At 38.3% G+C, this 21,563-nt stretch overlaps 1 protein-coding gene across 1 annotated transcript in view; it reads left to right on the top strand.

Moving 5' to 3' along the window:
* The first annotated feature begins 1,366 nt into the window (after positions 1–1,366).
* Positions 1,367–21,563, top strand: part of LOC136246607 (uncharacterized) — a 102,058-nt gene continuing 81,861 nt past the window's right edge. Inside the window, exon 1 of the mRNA XM_066038133.1 lies at positions 1,367–1,421. The gene's annotated coding sequence lies outside the window, so the exon portion shown is untranslated. The remainder of the gene's footprint in view (positions 1,422–21,563) is intronic.

The following is a 21,563-nucleotide window of genomic DNA, read 5'->3' as shown; positions in this document are numbered from 1 at the left end:
TATCGGCATCGGTATAGAACAGTACGAGGACCGATACCGCTACCGATATTTATACAGCAATATTTTGTACATAAACGGGTTATAATATTGGTTTTCTACGTTATCCATGTGGCTGTTCAGTAGCAGTGACTTATTGTTCACTGGACAGCAAGCGCTACGCTACGAGAAGCCATACAAATACACGCGATTCTAGTGTTTGCTGCTGGAAAGCTTATCAGTTTTAAATAAATGAAGCAGTTATATATAGTACCTTTGTAATAAAAGAACAGTCACAAGAAAACCTACTGTACCAGCCTTCACACAAGCCAATAAAATGCGGAGTAATGCAGAAATATCCGTTTAAGGCTCCATGGGAGTATGCATAAAAATGTTTGTGGGTGGTAATTGTCTGGATTACACAATAGAAACCCAAGCCACTATTACCACAGGCATAGAGTGAGCAATGAATATATTCACATGTTGTTGTAGAGTAGGTAACTGTACACTTTTGCATAGATTAACTATGACTTTTGTTTGTAATGCAAATATCGGATCGACTATAGGTTATAGCTTCTTTTGGTGGTATCCATATCGGATATATATATTTTTTATCTGATATCGGTACATGCCAAAATCCCATATCGGTACAGCTCTAGTTCATTATGACGAATAAAGGTAAGGATTCCATGGCAGCAAACCATAGCATGATCTACACTACATCATACCATCCATTGCATCTCATAATTCCATCATCATCCACCAGATCATATCAGAGCAGCTACTTCTCAAGAACTGTTAAAGAATGGAACACCTTGCCTGTTAACATCATTGAAACGTCTGATCCAGATTCGTTCACATCACTTTTACAATCATATAACCACACTAGTACTAGCTTGTAATCAGTCGAACAATTGGTTTACTGTATGTTAAGTTAGAACTGTTTTTTGTTGTTGTTTTTTTCCTGAGCATACCAGCAGGGCTGACTGCTCAGTACAAATAAATAAATAAATAAATAAAATACACTGAAGGGGGTGCCACGGACAGGTCATGAATATACAGACAGGTCACTTTTGCAGCTCCTGCAGCCAGGCGAAGATGGCTGCAGGTCTGAAAATTTGCATGCAAACGTTTATGGCCTAGACCTCTCCAAAGGCATGGCAAGAGCAGAAATTTTCTTTGCAGGAGGGTTTAAAGAAAATTCTCGTCCGAAACGATGGCGGTCCTACATTGGTGGCTTATTCAAATTTCCAAAATAACATGAACATCTTGTGCTCGTGACGTCATCGTAGATAAAGTAAATTCTCCACCAATAATAGATTCGCGTGATTTGCGTTTTGGTTCAAAAACAGGATATAAAATTAGGCGTAACAGTTGAAAAGCACATTCATATATTGTTCCGACCCATCTAGATATACTGTCTTCTTTTACATCCCATACACAAAGTGAGTGTACAGTGTGTAATATTGTATTGATTGTAGCTGTGCACGTGGTTTGTTTGAACATTGCCATGAATGGTTTTTAGGGTGGCCGTTCTGAGAGATGTTTTATTGATGTTCATGTTTTTAATCGCTTGCCCAATCTAACAGTTCTTCATCGATTTCATCTACCTTTAAAAAGCATGAGATTATCAAGCGTCGAGCTTAGGGCCAGAAAAATTGTGAGGTTGAGTGCTTCTTTTACAACTATAGGTTATCGTCATGTCAGCAACGAGGAGTTGGCTCACCAGGCCACAGTTTTCTACAAGCGTCTGGTTTCCCTCCTATCAGCTAAGTGGGGTGATGTATACTCTATAGTCTTGGATTGGCTTCGGTGTTGTGTTGGTTTTTCTCTACTCCATTCAGCTATTCAATGCATTTGAAGTGGACGTTCATCCATTGGTGTAGTCTGGCGTCGCCCGCCCCTTCGCAAAAAGTAAGGGTCTGGTGAAATACAAATACCTAATCATTTCAAAAGGAATTTAATTAGACAGCGCACGTAATGCTTGTTACGTCAGATGATTGCACTTAAATTCGAACAAAAGCATTGTGTTGCCAAGGTGATTTCTGTGTGAACGTCATTGGCATGCACTAATTGGCTAGCACCGAATCTGGGCGCTAGAAATGATTTAGTATCTGTATTTCACCAGACTCTTACTTTATGCGAAGGTACGGACGGCGCCAGACTACCATTGGTGCTTACACGAGGGTTCCAACAGCAATGGTAGGGTCTCCAATGAAAAAAAATCGACATTCACTAAACAATTTTTTTATTACTGCAGGATACTTAGCTTGTTGTACTGATATTTGAACCACTACAAATCAGAAGCCCCAAGTCTTTTAGATTGAGAAATCGGCACATAGTATTTTCGCCGATATCGTGATTTGCAGTAAAAACATGGAATTGTAAGTACAGCTTCTTGCAAAGGACTGATTCGAACTTTCTTATTAGCTGTATGTTATCTTAAGTTGTTGTTCTATGCAAACATGCATAGTAATGGGAAAACGTCTAGCTGGGTGGCTTACAATGGCTTGAGCTTTTAAAAAAAGCTCAAACCATATCTTTGACCGTAGCTAGAAATTGACCTAGGCCTAGCTTGGTCAGTTTCTAGCCCCGGTTTCTAGCTACTGTCAAAGAAATGGTTTGAGCTTTTTATTTGCTAGGTGTTATCTAGGCTTGCTATGCTCTGCAAACGTGCATAGTTATTGACAAATGTCTGGCTGCATTGCTTGCACAAGGTTGCTTTCTTCAAAGCAGCATCGAAAAAATTGCTTTCAACGCACTACCATCTACGACGAGAGAAGCCAGATCTTCCTCACCACATGGTGACACGGTTGGATGCTTACTTAGTCAATACTGCAAAGATGGAAGGAATCCAATGATGTATGCTATCTGGCTGGTGATGTTGAAACATTTTATCGCCAATTTGGGCTGTCGGCGATCTCTTCCACCAAAGCAGCTGCGGCTTCGTGCCATCCGGTTGATATATTTGAAGTGTAAGTGGTTAGTGTTGCAATTAACCCAATAATTAGTAAAGTAATTTCAATTACACAAGCAGTGGGCTGCATTATTTTTCGTAAAATCACCTTAATATTTCGTCGTCACTAGCCAGATAGCATACAGTTTAGGATTCTTTTCAAACTTGTATTATAGACTGAGGGAACATCCAGTTGCATGACCATGCTGTGAGGAAGATCTGGCTTCTCTCGTGGTAAGAGCCAGAGCAACTCAAACACATTTTTTATGATTTTGCAGACACAAAAACGAGCCATTGTAAGCCACCTAGATAGACGTTTATCCATTACTATGCATGTTTTCACCGCACAACAACTTAAGATAGCACTGTTCAGAACTTTTACTTTTATAGCTTACCACGTCTCTGGAACTCATTACCAAAAATATACCTATCTCTGTCGATCTCTGTCCACAAACATTATTAAATACAAACTGTACAACTACATGTGGGATCATTTCATGCGGCAATTCAATGATACAAACGTTCATACCTTCCATTACCTCTGTCCCTGCTGCCACTGTTCAACAGCGTCGCCATCACCAATATATGAGGTACTGTTATAAGTAATTATTTACTGTAATTAATTGTAGTAGAGTCACTGGCAGTACTTGTCAGTGGCTTTCAGTATCTTTTATATGTGTACTGAAAAACAATAATAATAATAATAATAATAATAATAAATAACATACAGCTAATAAGAAAGTTCGACTCAGTCCTTTGCAAGAAGCTGCACTTACAATTCCATGTTTTTACTGCAAATCACGAAATCGGCGAAATACTAGGTGCCGATTTCTCAATCTAAAAGACTCGCGGCTTCTGATTTATAGTGGTTCAAATATCAGTACAACAAGTTAAGTATTAGTATTAGCGTTACAGGTAAAGAAGGCTCAAAGAGCCTGTAAAGCCTGATCTGTACAAAAAGAACTTAACAAATTTGCAACTACATAGCAAAAATTTATATACAATAATAGTCAGCATCCATATCTAGGGGTCATATTCCACCAATCAATGTCTTGGTCCCACCACATCGATCATCTTTGCGGCAAAGCAACTAAAAGTCTCAACTTTCTTAAACGTAATATAAGTAAATGCTCCAAAGAAGTTAAGATAACAGCCTATTTAACATCAATACGTCCTCTGCTGGAATATGCTAGTTGTGTCTGGGACCCTCACCAGCTATACTTAATTAATACTTTAGAGAAGGTACAACGTCGTGCTGCAAGATGGGTAGCATCGGATTACAATCCAATGAGTAGTGTCACTTACCTGTTGGATCAACTGCATTGGAAGAGCCTACAGAGCAGAAGATGTATTGATCGTTTGAACTTACTATATAGAGTATTACATCACGCTTTGCCATCTATCCAGCTCCCTGAGTATTTCAAGCCTACTTCATATCCAACTAGATTGCATCACCAATACAGATATATAATTCCTCCAACTAGAACACTTGCTTACCAACAGAGTTACTTTCCAGGAACTATCAAGCAATGGAATAACCTCCCTAATCACATCATCGATACAGAGTCACTAGAACAGTTTAATAATTGTATTTTTGGACTAGATTTGTTGTAATTAACCCCCTTTTTGTCTTGAGGGTCCCCCCCCCCCCTCCTGGATGTAACCAGCACTGAGTGCTGTCTTTCCAGTATCTAATCATAATCATAATCATAGTTAACTAATTAATAATCATACAATAAAGTAGACCAGCCACTGTCGAGAAAAATTTTTAAAACCATTAAGTGTGGGTGCATTAACTATGTGATTGGGTAAACTCTTCCAGTCATTGATGGCTCGTGCAGTGAAAAAAGTAGATCTCACTCTTGATGCTGCTTGAGGTTTAAATAACTTGTAATTGTGACCCCTAGTTGTTGATGAAGTTGCAGTAATAAACAAATCTGATGTATCTAGACTGAAATGGCTGTGCAATAGCTGATAGAACATTATCATATCTCCGCGCAGTCTGCGGTATTTAAATGATTTCAAGTTTAGAGCAGTGAGGCGATCATTATATGTGCAGTTTTGAAGATCCTGGACCAATTTTGTGGCTCTTCTCTGTATCTTCTCTATTTGTTCTTGATCTAGAATGTATTGTTGTCCCCAGATGATGTTACCATACTCTAACACTGGGCGGATATATGATTTATACAAGTTGATGAATGTAGCATGGTCGAAATTCTGAAAAGTCTTGTGAATAACTGCTAGTAGAGTAAGCCACCAATGTTCGACCACCATCGGTTCGGGCGCGATTTTCTTTAAACCCACAAAGAAAATTTCTGCTCTTGCTATGCCTTTGGAAAGGTCTAGGCCATAAACTCTTGCATGCAAAATTTCAGACCTGCAGCTTTCTTTGTCTGGCTGCAGGAGCTGCAAGAGTGACCTGTCCGAATGTTCTCAATTCTCGGACAAAAATATGTATTATCGATCGCGTGGCACTGCTCGTAATGTTTGAAGCTGATCAAGTCTTTCTATGCTTAATATGAAAGAGCAACTCTTATACTCTCCAAATATATGCAGATATTTGGCTTAGTTCTTATTGGCTGTGAACTACGAAGCTCCAAAGTCACCTCAGTCCTGAAACCTTAAATTCGGCCACCTATGAAGCTTGTGCAAATCAAATAGTTACCTATATCGAATTCAAAGCTATTTTTATGAACATTGAGAGTATCAGCTACCGTTCAATAGTAAATAGATACATTCACAATGACCGAACCTTGATTTTTCCGGAATAGCTAGATTGCATTTAGGCTTCTCTGACAGTAGTAGCCTGGATACTGCACTCAGCACACATATGCACAATCCAAATCGACTTAAATGGGGTTTTGACTAACCCCTGTCTTAAAAATGTTAAAACGTTCTCTCCAAAATGTCCAGGACATTAGCCAGATCGAAACACTCTAATAGAACAGTCACCTATTATACAATTGGAGCAGTCAGAAAATCTGAGAGTCACACTCAGGCATATTCACTTCAATAGGACTATTTATATGTGAATTTCGATGATTACAACGCTTAAATACTGATTACATGTGATGATGCATTGCCTGATTGTTATATTAGAGTAATTGACTGCTCTATTAGAGTATTTCTATCTGGCTAATGTCATGGACATTTTGAAGAGAAACTATTGACATTTTTAAGACAGGGATAGTAAAAACCCCATTTAAGTCGATTCGGATTGTATATGTGTGTGCTGGGTGCAGTATCTAGGCTGCTACTGTCAGAGAAGCCTAAATGCAATGTAGCTATTCGGGCAAAAATCAAGGTGCGGTCATTGTGCATGTATCTATTTATTATTGAACGGTAGCTGATGCTCTCAATGTTCATAAAAATAGCTTTGAATTCGATATAGGTAACTATTTGATTTGCACGAGCTTCACAGGTGGCCGAATTTAATATTACACGACAGAGGTGACTTTGGAGCTTTGTAATTCACAGCAAATAAGGACTATTATTATTATTATTATTAGCACTTTTCAGTGACCAGCACTGAAGGTCTGACAGCAACATGTGCTGCAGCCTTAGGATTACCTAACCTAATTTCAGGGACTTAGACCTAATGACTTCACTTACTGACTGACTGATAAGGTGTAACAGAAAAGGGGCCAAAGTAAGGAAAAAAATCCCTCCAACCCCAGGATTCGAACTGCAGGTCACCCAATGTCTAGTCGGGGCCACACTCAGTCTTCATCCAGGAGGGATGGATTTTCTTCCTTAAACCTAAAGTATTTATTATTAGCACTTTACAGTGACTAAGCCAAATATCTGCATATATTTGGAGAGTATAACAGTTGCTCTTTCATATCAAGCATAGAAAGACTTGATCAGCTTCAAGCATTACGAGCAGTGCCACTCGACCGATAATATATATTTTGTCCGAGAATTGAGAACATTCGGACAGTTCACTTTTGCAGCTCCTGCAGCCAGACAAAGAAAGCTGCAGGTATGAAATTTTGCATGCAAGAGTTTATGACCTAGCCCTATCCAAAGGCATAGCAAGAGCAGAAATTTTCTTTGCGGGTTTAAAGAAAAATCGCGTCCGAACCGATGGTGGTCGAACATTGGTGGCTTACTCTAGTCTGTTAGTTTTCTTGGCAACTGTGGTGGTATTATTATTATTATTATTATTATTATTGTTTACTGAACAGTCAGCCCTGCTGGTGTGCTCAGGAATCACATAAACACAAATAATAATAATAATAAGTCGAGTCCTTCTTGTCCGAGTAACATGCTGGCTGCGTTATTCTACTTTTCTCTTGTGTTGCTCAGTTGTCCAGTACGTGCCATTCTTTGTGCTGGAGGTGGTAGGCAAGGGCAGTCCATCAAGCCCGAGTAAAAAGCTGTGCATGTGGTAATGACATGCTGGCGGCAGTGTCATCCTAATTAGTACTGATCAACCCAGCTGCAGCACAGAAAGTGACTGTGACATCAGGTGTTACTGCTCCATGGAAACTACTTTAAAAATTAGATCTACTTCACAGATGGTCAGAAAAGTGGCAATAGAAATTTAATGTTCCCAAATGCAAGCATCTTCACTTCGGCTCAGCTCACCATTATGGTCCTTACTATCTCTAATTATTGTATTATTATTATTATTATTATTATTTATTTTTTAATTTATTAACACCATATATACTTTAAAGCATTCATACAGGAGAATCAAGTCAATGTCACTCGAGTTCTACTCGAACTTTAGAGTGAGAGATGTTTCCTCAGCATTATCAGTCTTAAGCAGCATTGTCTTCTGCAATTGGCGAACACCAACTTCTGTTAACTGGAGTAGTTCAACATTTTTGACTGTCTTTTCATCTTATTATTATTATTTGATACAACACAGAAAAATAATCTGGTAACAATACGAATAGGCAAAAAGTTCAGTCCAGTTCAGGAGTCAACCCGGCTCCAGAGAGTTTCATAACTTGCCTCATAATTCGTGCTGCAATAATTGTTATTATTATTATTCATTTTTTAATTAAACAGTAAAACACATTAAAGCATACACACAATGAAACAACGATAAATATGGCAATTAAACAAAAAGAATATATCTGTCACAACTGTCAATAAGATGTCTCATCAATATATAGCCGCTCGATCTGCCAAACTTAGTGATCTCCATTTCGTTCGTGATCCACGCACAATTAATAAGTCTGCTCGAATAATTGCAAATGATAATCGTTCCCTCACATATCCCATCACAACACTATAATTTTTTTCCCATTTAGCTGATAGAGAGTCTGCAAGCCTGCGCAAAAAATAATCAGCCTCTGAGCCAAATAAACCATCTACAGAAAAGCACAGAGGCGTGAAACTGGCACGACGCGCCAGACAAGCAGTACCATACTTCCTTCTTTTCTTAACTTCAGCAGTACGAAGGACAGCCTGAGGTGAACGAGATTGATATGAAGGAGCATCTGTGTCAACAACCCGAACATCAAACAAAGCATCAACTTGAGACTGCCAAACACCACAAATTCGAGTCTAGTCATAAATAGATCAGTATCTACAATTTCAATTGTATCAGTTGGTAGTATGTTCCAGTCGTTTATTAGGCGTTACTCAGTGGATTACTAAGGTGATTAGTGACTTTGTTACTTAAATTAATAATATTACATAGTATTAGACTCGTTACAGTAACTTTATTACTCAGGTAATGCATTACATTTGCAAGTAAAGTAACTTAAGCTATATTACCTGTTTTTACAGCATATTTCGTTATATTACTTCGTTACCACAAAGTTGATAATTATTACGTAACGCGTTGCCCCAACACTGAGGACAGCTATGTTTTCCTATCACAAGCTTTCTAATTGTGACAATATGTATAATGAACTTGTGTAATTTCGAAAGTGAGACCCGGCATAGCTAATAGTGAGACTGATTCAGTGGCAGCATTCTAATTATCAGCTAAGATGTCAAAGTGTATAACATTACTGTGAGAAATGTAATATTTCGTTACTAATGACAACTGAACCCACAATCGATCGTTTGTTTCGATCCACTGCTTTTTGATCATCTGGAGGTACCACTAGTAAGTTGCAAGGGAATATTCAACAATAGTAAACCACTAGCTTCATTTGTAAAAGTGTTCCATTCCGTGGCTCCGTGATTTGGCCACTGATTCCGTTCGCCTCATTCCGTCGATTAGACACCACCGTAAAACACGATGTTTGAAAACGTATAGTTATTTTTTTCAAACATTGCACTTATAGCAAGCATACTATTAGATGCAGCTCTCACGTTATTAATCCTACATACTTGATTATTGGAGGATAATTGCTGCTTAGTGTAAGCTACTTTGTGGCACAATAACCTAAGCTGTTGGATTTCCATGAAGTGAGTGGCAGCTGTTGTGATAGCTCACTCTAGGAATGTCGTAAATTTTGATGGATTTTGGCTCATATCCATTAAAATGGACAGGAACGTCTATATACAATTTTGTCCATTTCTTTTTTGGTTATTGGGTGAGGTGCTCTACAAAATACACTTGTTAAAAGGTGATTCGTTGTGCTTAAATTTTCACCAAAAGGCACTTTTATGGGTCTGTAGCTAATAATAAAATCAACCCACTGAAATTCACTTAACAAAGCGAAAGGTTGGTTTGCTAACTCTCAGACACATATATGGACCTTAAATACCTCATTGACCAGAGATTTATAGTGTTCACATGCCAACACAAGCTGCTTACCTTATATGATTTGAAAACTAGCAACATCCATTACTCCAAGAAAATATGTGATGCGATCTTGGAAAACCTAACTTTTTGGCACATTGATCAATTTTCTGTTTTATAGCTTAAATGAGGAGGTACTGGGTGCTCATCTATTTTGTGTTAAAATTTTGCGTAGCTAAATTTCTTTAAACGTTCCTGAGATATGGCCGATTTTCTGTCCTATACATTACAAACAAACCTTTATCGTAATGTATTGAGTTCTGTGAGTGGTTAAGGGTGATAAAGGTGACAATTGCCTTGTTTACCAATGGTTTCATTCCTACCATCTAAAATACTTTAAAACAGATTTTATAGTTTAATGAAGTATTCTTGGTACGTTTCTGCAATTAAATGCCATGTATCATTGTCTAAGACTCCATTTCAGCAGCTGAACAAATCATCAAATTTGTAAGTTAATTGGTATCCCATGCTTGTAAAATTACTATTTGGTCTGATATAATCATCCATATCTCCTAAGAAAAAGAAGGTTTGGGTGTGAAACTTCACAGCAAGAAGATATAATAGTTACTTTATCCAAATGTGCAAAAACATCTGTTTAAAAATGTCATTGGAGTTAACCCAAAATTTTGCTTTTGCCTAAAAGGTACTTTTCCAAAATCCGGTCACCAGGGGCGTTTCCAGACTTATGGAAAGGTAGTCAAAATGAACTGAGGCACTACATTGTCTGGTTTGGTAAGGTGAGACCAATAAAAAAGGTCACAGCCAGCTGACAATAGCTGCCGACCTCACCAACTACGCATTTATAGCTGATGAAGTGCATAAAAATCCTTTACATAGCTTGCTAAACACTGCTTTAATACTGTGACTGCTTTATTAGAGTGACTGCTCTATTAGAGTATCTCGATCTTAGTATAATATATACTAAACATTTTTGGAGGAGGGGTCAAGAGCCTCCTTTGACCCCCTGCATCCACCCATGTTGTTCACATATCCAGTTTTTAGCTGTTAGAGCCTGTCTTCTTAACAATAATTTAATTGTATTCATGATTGCCACACTGTAGAATCAGGCTTGTACTATATAATTACATTGAGTCACACATACATAATCTATGTAGAAATACCTGTGTGTGTATAACTCATAATTACACACATGTAAGCATGTAAATAGTATTATTTGACCAGGCCTGTGAAAATAGGGCATGTGGGCACATATTCTACATGTGGGCACATAAAATTTGCCTAATTTTTCAAACTATCATGGCTTATAACTTTTAATACCATTAAGCTATGCCCATGATATTTTCAGCATTTATTACACATTTAATTGGCTTTATAATGCAAGTTATAGAATGCAGATTTTCTATTCCAGCACTGAGTTGTGTGACAAGGTGTAGTCCGTGCCCACATGCCCTATTTTGGCACGTCCGGTCACATACTAGTGTGTGCAAATGGTGTGCAAATTATGAGTGCATGTGTAAAGCAAGTACTGTATATTCAGTGGCGTAGCCAGGAAAAATTTTACACCTGATCAAAGTTTATACATTGACCAAATTGAGAGGGTCTGCTTCTGACTCAACTGATACACAAATATTTTGAAGTATGGGTGGTACAGCATTTGCAGGTTGACTATCTGGGTGGATGGAGGAAACGGTTTCAGAAGACTGAACGTTTTTCTACATGTCATAAGTAATGCTCTAGCATAGTTAATGCTACAGTATACCATGCTTCAACTATTAGACTTGTTTAATCGCATGCAATACAACTTACTACAGAGATATTTTGAGCGGCCCGGGCCAGGCCATCCACGGACTGCAACGGAGGTCATAGTCATGCACACCACTTTTGTTGATCTGATGTGTTGCTTTAGTCAGGGATAATTATCTCTTTCATGTAATGCTCAACTGCATGTGCTAAGCATGTCAAGATAGGAAGTTTAGGGGGATGCTCCCTCAAGGAAATTTTTGAAATAAATTATTGTTTTGAAATGGCTATTTTTTTTATTGTAGCTGCTAATGCATATTAATATACATGATCAATTAACTCAACGTAATGCCATGCAGTTGACTCATTGGAATATTTGAAAAGTAATGTAAAGACAATCTAATCAAAAACAGCCAAGCTGTAAAAAAAGGAGTGCGGCCCTTGAAAAGGCTATGGTGAAAAAAGATGTGAAATCCAAGGTGGCGGCCAAGAAATGGCTGTGATGGTAGGTTAATGGTAAAAATTTTAATAACAACACTTCAGGTGAATTTGGTGCCGCTTGGCCAATTGGCACAAATTTCACCTGAATTATCGTTATTAAAATTTTTACCATTAACCTACCATCACAGCCATTTCTTGGCCACCACCTTGGATTTCACATCTTTTCTCACCATAGCCTTTTCAAGGGCCACACTCCTTTTTTAACAGCTTGGCTGTTTTTGATTAGACACTTCTTTTTGTATTTGTATACCCCAAAGCCGGCCTATGGCCAGCTTTGGGACTTTTTAACCTATATATTTTTTCTTTACCACAGGAAAAAGAAAAAGATGAAGCAGATTTTATAAATACTTTAACTCATTCTGATTTTATCGGTAAATGTACAAATTATATATATAATGCATATATCAAGACTTCATAATATAAAAAGAGAGCATATATTTATTACATGTCAATTAATCCCCACAAGATAATTTGCAGTTGACCTCTCTACTGGGTGACTTGAAATGTAGCTGAACTCTCTACAGGGTGATCGGCTTGTATGTAGATGAACTCTTTACAGAATTCTCTCTACAGGGTGACTTGACTCTAGCTGAACTCTCTGCAGGGTTATCTGTTTGTAGTTGAATTCTCTACAGGGTGATTTATTTGCAGCTGAACTCTCTACAAGGTAACTTCTTCTAGTTGATCTGTCTACAGGGTGACTTGTTTCTATATAGCTGGTCTCTATACAGGGTGATTTGTTTGTAACTGAATTCTCTACAGGGTGATGTGTTTGCAGCTGAACTCTCTACATGATGATTTCTTTGTAGCTGAACTCTCAACAGGGTGATTTGTTTGTAGCTGAAATCCCTACAAGGTAACTTCTTCTAGCTGATCTTTCTACAGGGCAATTTGTTTGTAGCTGAGTTCTCTACAGGGTGTTTGGCTGCAGCTGAATTCTCTACATGGTGGTTTCTTTATAGCTGAACTCTCTACAAGGTTACTTCTTCTAGCTGATCTCTCTACAGGGTGATTTGTTTGTAGCTGAACTCTCTACAGGTGATTTGTTTGTAGCTGAACTCTCTACAAGGTGATACTTCTAGGTGATCTCTCTACAGGATGACTTGTTTCTAACTGAACTCTCAACAGGGTGATCTGTTCATACAGTAGCTGAACTTTCAACTGGGTGATTTGTTTGTAGCTGAACTCTCTACATGGTGGTTTCTTTGTAGCTGAACTCTCTACAAGGTAATTTCTTCTAGCTGAACTCTCTACAAGGTGACTTGTTTCTAGCTGATCTCTCTACAGGGTGATCTGTTCATAGCTGAACTTTCTACAGGGTGATTTGTTTGCAGCTGAACTCTCTACATGGTAGTTTCTTTGTAGCTGAACTCTCTACAATGTGACTTCTTCTAGCTGAACTCTCTACAAGGTGACTTGTTTCTAGCTGATCTCTCTACAGGGTGACTTGTTTCTAGCTGAACTCTCTACAGGTGATTTGTTTGTAGCTGAACTCTCTACATGGTGGTTTCGTTGTAGCTGAACTCTCTGCAAGGTAACTTCTTCTAGCTGATCTTTTTACAGGGCATATTTGTTTGTAGCTGAGTTCTCTACAGGGTGATTTGTTTGCAGCTGAACTCTCTACATGGGAGTTTCATTGTAGCTGAACTCTCCACAATGTGACTTCTTCTAGCTGATCTCTCTACAGGGTGACTTGTTTCTAGCGGAACTCTCTACAGGTGATTTGTTTGCAGCTGAACACTCTGCATGGTGGTTTCTTTGTAGCTGAACTCTCTACAAGGTAACTTCTTCTAGCTAATCTTTCTACAGGGTGATTTGTTTGTAGCTGAATTCTCTACAGGGTGATTTATTTGCAGCTGAACTCTCTACAAGGTGAGCTGAACTCTCTACAGAGTGATAGATTTTTTTACAGCTGAACTCTCTACATGGTGGTTTCTTTGTAACTGAACTCTCTACAGGGTGATTTGTTTGTAGCTGGACTCTCTACAGGGTGATCTGTTAGTAGCTGACCTCCCTACAAGGTAACTTCTTCTAGCTGATCTTTCTACAGGGCGATTTGTTCGTAGCTGAGTTCTCTACAGGGTGATTTGTGTGCAGCTGAACTCTCTACATGGTAGCTTCTTTGTAGCTGAACTCTCTACAATGTGACTTCTTCTAGCTGAACTCTCTACAGGGTGATTTGTTTCTAGCTGATCTCTCTACAGGGTGACTTGTTTCTAGCTGAACTCTCTACAGGAGAATTGTTTGCAGCTGAACTCTCTACATTGTGGTTTCTTTATAGCTGAACTCTCTACAAGGTAACTTCTTCTAGCTGATCTTTTTACAGGGCATGTTTGTTTGTAGCTTAGTTCTCTACAGGGTGATTTGTTTGCAGCTGAACTCTCTACATGATGGTTTCTTTGTAGCTGAACTCTCTACAAGGTGACTTCTTCTAGCTGATACAGGGTGACTTGTTTCTAGATGAACTCTCTACAGGGTTACTTGCATGTAGCTGAATTGTCTATCAGATTAACTGTTTGTAGCTGAATTCCGTACAGAATATCCTGCAATGTACTATAATTCTGTAATGGAGTAAGTTATAAACGTAGCTGAATGCTCTATTAGGGTGACTGTTCTATTAGAGTATCTCGATCTCGCATTTGCTACACGTAGTTGCCTTTCGAATCATAACTCAGTGGTTTGTAATCCGATTCTTCTGTACTACTGCAAGGACTTTCTATGATGATTATTCCGGCTACGCACTGATTTTCAGCTCATTGCTCTAAGCGGTTTGCCTGGTAGATGTGAAAACTAATAGTTTTTTATTCGTAAAAATCGATCGCGTAATTTTGACACAGGTTGGATTTGTGTCATATCTCCATAGTCCTTATCTCAATTCCTTTCAAACCACAAAAAGGCACTCCTACGATGGTTACTCCATCTACATATAAATTGTCAACTCATTCCTCCAAGGGGTTTACCCTGTAGGCGTGACAGACCTTCGACCTTATTTTGCGCACATAATCGGTCATAACTCCGTGTATGTTCATCGGATTCCTACCACAGTTGGTACTGAGATCCTCCTTAATGGGCCCTTCAAGTGTGCCAAATTTCAGCCCTATCCTAGTACGCATTCGTGTTTTATGTAAATATTTTAATAACGACAATTCAGGTGAATTTGGTGCCGCTTGGTCTTGGCACAAATTCACCTGAATTGTCATTATTAAAATTTTTACCATTAACCTACCATCACAGCCATTTCTTGGCCGCCACCTTGGATTTCACATCTTTTTTCACCATAGCCTGTCTGAGGGCCGCACTTTTTTTACAGCTTGGCTGTTTTGGATTAGATTTCACTTCTTTTTGTATTTGTATTTAGGGCTTTTTTTAACCTATCATTTTTTTCTTTACCACAGGAAGAAGAAAAGATGAAGCAGGGTGATTTCTTTGTAGCTGACCTCTCTACAAGGTTATCCTTCTAGCTGATCTCTCTAACGGATGACTTGTTTCTAGCTGATCTCTCTACAGGGTGACTTGTTTGTAGCTGAACTCTCTACAGGGTGGTTTGTTTGTAGCTGAATTTTCTATAGGGCGATTTGTTTGCAGCTGAACTCTCTACGTGGTAGTTTCTTTGTAGCTGAACTATTTACAATGTAACTTCCTCTAGCTGAACTCTCTACAGGGTGATTTGTTTGTAGCTGAACTCTCTACAGGGTGGTTTGTTTGTAGCTGAATTTTCTATAGGGCGATTTGTTTGCAGCTGAACTCTCTACGTGGTAGTTTCTTTGTAGCTGAACTATTTACAATGTAACTTCCTCTAGCTGAACTCTCTACAGGGTGATTTGTTTCTAGCTGAACTCTCTACAAGGTAACTTCTTCTAGCTGATCTTTCTACAGGGTGATTTGTTTGTAGCTGAATTCTCTACAGGGTGACTTGTTCCTAGCTGAACTCTCTACAGGTTAATTGTTTGCAGCTGAACTCTCTTACATGGTGGTTTCTTTGTAGCTGAACTCTCTACAAGGTGACTTATTCTAGCTGATCGCTCTACAAGATGACTTGTTTCAAACTGAACTCTCTACAGTGCGATCTGTTCATAGCGGAACTTTCTACTGGGTGATTTGTTTGCAGCTGAACTCTTTGCATGATTGTTTCTTTGTAACTGAACTCTCTACAAGGTAACTTCTTCTAGCTGATCTCTCTACAGGGCAATTTGTTTGAGCTGAACTCTCTACATGATGGTTTCTTTGTAGCTGAACTCTCTATTAGGTACCTTCTTCTGGCTGATCTGACTACAGGGTGACTTGTTTGTAGCTGAATTCCCTACAGAATAACTTGCAATATAATATAATTGAGTAAATTATAAATGCAGCTGAATGCTTTATTAGGGTGACTGTTCTATTAGAGTATCTCGATCTCGCATTTGCTACACGTAGTTGCCTTTCGAATCATAACTCTGGTTTGTAATCCGATTCTTCTGTACTACTGTAAGGACTTTCTATGATGATTATTCCAGCTACACACTGATTTTCAGCTCATTTCTCTAAGCGGTTTTCTTGATAGACACGAAAACTAATAGTATTTTTATTCATAAATATCGATCGCGTAATTTTGACACAGGTCGGGTTTTGTGTCATATCTCCGTGGTCTTTATCCCGATTCCTTTCAAACCACAAAAAGGCACTCTTACGATGGTTGCTCCATCTACATAGCAATTTTCAACTGATTCCTCAATGGAGTTTACTCTGTACTACTGTAGGCGTGACAGACCTTCGACCTTATTTTACGCAAATAATTGGTCATAACTCTGTGAATGTTCATCGGATTCCTGCCAATGTTGGTACAAAGATCCGCCTTAATGAGCCCTTTAAATGTGCCAAATTTTAGCCTGATCCGAGCACGCATTCGTGTTTTATGGCGGATTTTGCGAAGTGTGTGAAATGAAGAAGTAGAAGAAGAAAAAACGAAGAAATTAAAACGAAATTTTGTTCGCTCGTATTTCGGGAAATGGCTGGAGCGATTTTCTTTATATTTGGTGTGTAGACTCCCCTTGCTGGCCGGCACCTCTCTAGCAAATTTGGTGCCAATCGGATAAGGGATCACAGAGCTACATAGGTGTGAAAATTGCGTTTTCTTTCTTCCTGTTAATATACTCACGGGTGGCACGCCGGCTTCTTGGGCCGCACGACACACTACCGTGTGTCTTGATTAACGTAAATGTAAATGATCAAGCAGTGTAATGAGAACAGTGGTATAATCTGTATTGAATGCTCTATTAGAGTATATTACGATGACTGCTCTATTAGAGTATCTCGATCTTTTACAAATTTAAGCCACACAAAAAAATCTGTAGTACTAAACAGAGCTGGAGCCTATGGTGACATGGTGCTGGACCACTTTTCAGCTAGTGGGGTACAGTACTGCTGTCTAGTAACGTTTAAGTAGAAAATCCGGGGTGCCAAACTCAGGCCTGCTCAGCCTGTTGTTGAGCATTTTTACCGAGGCAGCTGCCTCGGTTGCCTCAATCGTAGCTAGCTAAGCCACTGATATTTACATATAATTATTAAGGTAACATTTTAGTCTCACCAGCTTTCAGATCATTACATCAACTCACTCAAACTGTTAGTAGGCTATAAGCTGTGCTGACCGAACTTGGCAAATGGTTGGGTCTTTTGACAAGTAGAAGGAAAAATTAGAAATTTTCAGTCTGATTAAGGATCACAGCAGTGTAACAAGGGGGTTGCCTACACCTGCAGATATACTATATAGTGAACATTTAATTCCAACTCCAGTCTATACCAAGGAATTAAATGTATATCTGGAGGAGTAGACAACCTCCATTGTTTCACTACTTTTTATGGGCATGTTCCCTGATCAGACTAAAAATTCCTATTTTCTATCTACTTGTATATATACTTCTGTGTTTACTTTGTGATAACATAATTATGACTAATAAACCTGTTCATACTGCATCAAAAGGAAGAATGATGCCAGGCATGACTTTAAATTAATATTGCATGATGCATCTGAATATGTGCCCCAACAATCAATTATTCCTGAAAAGTAAGTCCCATCATGTTTTGTTTTCAGCTATGTTCAGCCATTAAACAGTGTTACAAATGAATAACAGTATGTGAAGGAGCTGTGCAATCAATCCAGTAACAGTAGACAATTCCTGTTACACAGGGAAGCCATACTACAAATTAAAACCTTTTGTTGCCAGCAAAGATAAATAAAAACTCAAAGGAGGGCACAGATAAGGCAATGAAGCATGCATTGTACATACTGCTGTATGCCAAAAAGCACCAATCAGGATGAAGCAATGCCTAACAGTTATAAAATCCAGCTCATAGCCTTTGTGGCTGTTGAGTCATGCTTGTCTGAAGACAGCTAGGTAGGCAGGCAATTAGATATATAGTCAGTTGGTAGAAATTTCTTCCATATTGAAAAAAAAATTAAAATTCTATAGCAACTTATTGGAAGCATTCTTGTTTGCTCTGTAGACACTTTTGAGCTTGCTTATACACTACCAGTACTGCCAAGGTACCATGAAGGTATTGTGAGGGTGCCAGGATGGTTTTGGGATGAAATGTTTGGCCAGAAAAGCCAAAACCCTTATGATCTCTAATATACAGTACTATCACACTGTATGGTAATTATGACTCCAATCAGGTTACATTTTATGCCCCATGGTATTTCAGTCATTTTAATAACCCTGTTTTGCACATGTCATACAGGACACACAATAGTATGTCATTTGTCAAAGTACCGCCAGTGCTTCTGTGTGACAGACAAAAAAATTAATGTGTATTTCACAGGAATCAAGAAAATGCTGTTTTCATGTATCCATAGCTCAATAGTCCCTGAATGCAAATTAAACATTGCTGTGGAACGCCCTTGGAGTAGGGAAGCTCCTACACAATATAAATTTTGAGTCAAATACGCATAGCCATCACTGAGATATGCACTCAGGGGCGGATCTAGGATATATAAAAGGGCGGAGGGGCTAGCTCAAGGTACTAATCTCTTGGGTGAAGGTGTGTAAAGCACACCAGCATGCAAAGCATACTGGAACTACGGGGTCTGGGGGCATGCCCGCCAGGGAAATTTTGAAAAATAGATGCTAAATACTGCAATTTGGAGACATTTCCACATTTTAAAAATACATATTTCTGCCTGTAGATATTTATATACTGCCTTTAGATATATATGGCTCTCTGAAGCATTTGCTAATGGAAAGGTTTGGGTAGGTTCAGACAACCAAGCACATGATGCACCCTCTCACAATTTGCGTACATGGTAATATAGTGTTGAAACTGGAAAAATTCGAAATTTAAATGATACTAGATTGAATCTGAGAGCATTTTCAATGGAATTGTGTACCTGAATTAAGTATATCAGTACTGGTAATACTACACAAGTAAATGAACAAGCCTTTTAAACAGACTAATGCACTTCATTGTATGTATAGACGCAGGCAGATTTGGAAAAATTCCATAACAGAATCAATTTTATGCTTACACTGAATGTTCTATTAGAGTAGCTAGGTGACTGTTCTATTAGAGTATCTCGATCTTGTACACCTCCAATGCTGATCTGGGTCCTTATTGCATAACCTTTAGCATAAATCCACTAATAATGCCTTGGAAAGATGTTTATAAGGTGGGTTTAAGAGTACTTGTATTATTCGTGATCATATAATTATGCTAAGACAAAATTTCATTATAATCATCAGCATATTGATCTAGTAAAGCCTAAAAGTGAAGGGGAGGTGGGGGGCTTCATCCCCCAAAGCCCACCCCCTAGATCCGCCCCTAGGGACCCGTCGATTATGCTGGCATAATTATGAGCATAATAGGTACCTGAAAGCATTGAGCATAATGCTAGCATAATAGGTAGAATATTTTGTAACAGTACGAATTCTTGCTTATAAAAATAGCTATCACAGAAAGATCGATATACTCTAATAGAACAGTCAGTAACTCTAATAGAACAATCACATAGCTGACTGTTCTATTAGAGTATATCGATCTTTTCTGTGATATGCATTTTGACAGGTAAGGTTGTGCTTCAGCCACTTATTATTTATCCATAAACTGGAAATTATTAGCAGAGCATGAGAACTGAGGCATAAATAATTGGGAATAATTTGAGCATAATAGGTAAGCATTGAGCATAAATTTTAGCATAATAGGTAAATTTTTGAGCAGTGCAGGATAGCATAATAGGTAAAATTATGAGCATAATCGGCGGGTCCCTATCCGCCCCTGGCACCTTCAAAGTTTGTCTTATTTTTCTTAATCTTATGCATTTGCTCCCTTTCTCTTTTTGTGCACCTTATAGAAAAAATTGCAATAACTTGTGTATAGTTTAGTTAATTAACTAGTAACTAATTAATTAATTAACATGTGGAAAAAGAGTGATCATGACACTCTAACAGAACAGTCACTGAGAAGAAAAAACATGCATGAAAAACCTCGAAAAAATATGTTCAGGGTTTGAACAAACCTCCACTGGACCTCTACACCTACATTCCTAAACCCCTACCACATTACCACTGCTGTCAGTTGCCTACCTTACTCAATTTCTATGCACATTTACAAAAAGAAATGATATCAAATCCAAAGCATCCAAGTAATGAAAAAGGAGTGCAGCTTTCAAAAGTACGCTAGTATATGAAAAAATTGTGATATCAAAGGTGGCAGCTGAGAAATGGCTGCAATGATGTTAAAATGTGACCGGGCCTGTGAAAACAGGGAATTTAGGCACAAACTACAGCCTGTCATGCTACAGCCTATCATTACTGGAGCTGAATATTTGCATTTTGTAGCTTGCATCAAAAAGCCAATTGAATGCTTACTAATAGGGCTGGGCGGTTTCTCGGTATTATAGTAATACCGCGGTATTGCAATGAAACGATATCTGTATCGCGTAGATTTCGGTGAAACGATAAAATTACGATATCGATATTATTACGATTTTTAGTGTTTGTGACAGCTTATTAAGCCCTTAAGGTTGTTATAATGCACCTCAAATAATCACGTGATACTACTGCAAACAAGGACCTAGTACTAGCTAGTCAATGTTTTTTTACAAAGATCGAGATACTCTAATAGAACAGTCAGCTAGGATCGAGATACCCTAATAAAGCGGTCAGCTACTCTAATATAGCAGTCATCTTTAATAACCGCGATAAATAGTATTATCGTGATATATTTCTGCACGATATATCGTGAAGCGAAACTCCAATACCGCCCAGCCCTACTTACTAATAGCTAAAATTTGCATTGGTATAGCATAATGGTACAAAAGTTATGAGTGATGAAAGTTCGAAAAGTAGGCAAAAATCATGTACCTGCATACCCTATTTTCGCAGGCCCAGTTACAAATGTCAATTACTTTGTAACATTATAAATTAATTTATATTATAACATCATTGCAGCCATTTCTTGATCACTATCTTGATTTCATTCTACCATGCAGTTTGTAACAATTTTTTTTCTTTTTTCTGGAAAGTCACATAATAATAATAATAGTGTTTTAGTTATAGCTATCACAGAATATCAAACATAGAGTATCAGTTTTTGATACAAGTCCGAGGTGAAGCTGAGGACAAGTGTTAATTAATTAATAAGATATTCTATGACTGCTGTCAGTGTTGTGATATAACTGGCTTATTTCCAAGTAAAAGATTGTCAGTACTTTAATGTATATGTCAGCTTGCATGAACACATTATGCT

This window comes from Dysidea avara, chromosome 2 (assembly GCF_963678975.1).
Source record: "Dysidea avara chromosome 2, odDysAvar1.4, whole genome shotgun sequence".
Lineage (NCBI taxonomy): Eukaryota > Metazoa > Porifera > Demospongiae > Dictyoceratida > Dysideidae > Dysidea > Dysidea avara.
Note: the sequence above shows the minus strand (reverse complement) of the source record. Positions and strands in the feature narration are given on the sequence as shown.